The 2075-nt window shown below is 45.3% G+C and overlaps 1 pseudogene; it reads left to right on the top strand.

Annotated features, from left to right (window-relative positions):
• Positions 1-1040: 1040 nt before the first annotated feature.
• On the top strand, positions 1041-1682 carry LOC129620749 (T cell receptor alpha variable 18-like; annotated as a pseudogene).
• Positions 1683-2075: the final 393 nt, after the last annotated feature.

The raw sequence follows: 2075 nt of genomic DNA, 5'->3' as shown, positions 1-2075 counted from the left end.
GTCATCCAAGGATGGTCCAACTCCCCCCTGCCCCACTCTCCTCACCAAGCCCTGCCTTGCACTTATCTCTCTCTCTCTATCTCTCTTTTTTCAACATTCCTCCTCTCTGGTACAGAGGTCCACAATTTTTAGGTATTTCAGGATCTCCGTTCTCCTATTCTGTCTTAGTCCCACAGTGAGACAGCTGCACTATTTTTGGTAAATCCCTCATGCACTGGTGCCTAGAAACTGCCTCCATGAAGTAAGCTGGGCAATGTCAGTGCTCATCTCATCTGTTTTCCTTATCTCTGTGCTACCTGATGTTCAAGGTCCAAAAATAATTTTCAATTGGAAGATCAACTCTACTGTTATCAGTGAAAAAGAAGTCACATATTTTATTTTTGTTATGTTTTACAAATATGTCATTCCATGATAATAACCTTATCACTTAACTGCACATTATTTGACACCCGCCTTACAAAAAATTTTCTCCATGGCATGTTGACAGAGTCAACATGAATATAACTACTTCAGAGAAATGACTTGGGTTGAGGAGGAAGCACTTTCCATACAGAGGGATCCTTCTCCGACCCATGGAAATCGGAGACACATTCAAGGAAGAAACCTCTGACTATTCCATCTGGAAATTGTAACTGGGGATTCTTGCGAAGCTAGAGATACCGGTAACATGCAAAAAATTATGGAAGTAATAATAGAATATTTCCCTAAGCACGCTTATGTTTAGGACTCTCTTCTTAGGGTCGTGTCCCATTCTCCTGTATGTACCCCACAAGCTATTATCAGAAGGAATAGGTCAGACCGCACTGTGGTGCAATTTTCACGATCACCACCAGACGGCGGGGCTTCCTTCAGATGCGGTTCCCCATTGTATTCAGGAGCTGTTTTCACTTGCCTGCTTTGTATCCACAAGACAGAATATTGCTGAAGTACAGAAAGGGGCTCTCAGTTTCTGAGCGAGCAGCTTCTGTAACATTCAGATGGAGACTAAATTTATTAGATTTGTGTATTCCAGGGAACAAGGATCGTTTTCTTTTGCGAACATGCATTCTGCCACTCACTCAGTTCTTCTGATCATCTTCATATTCAGTAAGTAACATTTTATCCTAAATGTTAATGATTTTTCATTTTCCTAGGATTATAGGTAAGTTGTATTTTTCTTCTCTGGCTGAAAACTCTCCTCCTGTACATTTCTATGATAACAAAGTGATTCTCTTCCAGGAGGGACCAATGGTGACTCAGTGAACCAGAAAGAGGGCCCAGTGACTGTCTCAGAGGGGGCTCTCATGACCCTGAACTGCACTTACCAGACCACGCATTCAGATCCCTATGTTTTCTGGTACGTCCAGCATCTCAACAAAACTCCTCAACTCCTCCTGAAGGGCTGGATGAAAGACCAGAGTCCAGTGTGTGAAGGTTTTCAGGCCACTCTTGTTAAGCGTGACAGCTCCTTCCACCTGCAGAAACGGGCAGTGCAAGCATCAGACTCGGCTGTGTACTACTGTGCTCTGAGTGACACAGTGTGAGAGGGCTGCGGGGGAGCTGAGCACAAACCCCGAGTGCAGATGGGGCTCTGGCTGTGGGCAGCCCTGCAGGGGGGTTGCTGTTTCTGACTTAGGTGTTTTATGCTAGCTGTGTTGTTGTTTATGTACTACGTCATGTCCGACTCTTTTCCGACTCTATGACTGTAGGGCTCCTCTGTCCATGGGATTTCCCAGGCAAGATGACTGGAGTGGGTTGCCATTTCTTTCTCCTTGGAATTATCCCAACCCAGGAATGGTACCCGTGTCTCCTGTTTGACAGGCAGATTCTTTACCACTGAGCCACATGGGAAGCCCCTGTTTTATGCCAGAGGCATCGTCAAAGTACTTCCAGCTCTGAAGCTCAGTGCCAAGAACGCTGCAATTCTTGGATTGGTTTACAGAGAGGAATCTGGGAGGGACAGTGAAGAGAGGAATCTAAAAGGCCTTCTCCAGAAATGCCTGTTTTTAGCCCAGTCACATTTCTCCAGATGGCACAGAATTCCTGGAAGTGACATTCAGTTCAGTTCAGTTCAGTTGCTCAGTCGTGTCCGACTC

This window comes from Bubalus kerabau, chromosome 10 (genome assembly GCF_029407905.1).
Source record: "Bubalus kerabau isolate K-KA32 ecotype Philippines breed swamp buffalo chromosome 10, PCC_UOA_SB_1v2, whole genome shotgun sequence".
In the NCBI taxonomy this organism is placed as follows: domain Eukaryota; kingdom Metazoa; phylum Chordata; class Mammalia; order Artiodactyla; family Bovidae; genus Bubalus; species Bubalus kerabau.
This window is presented reverse-complemented; position numbering and strand designations above follow the sequence as displayed.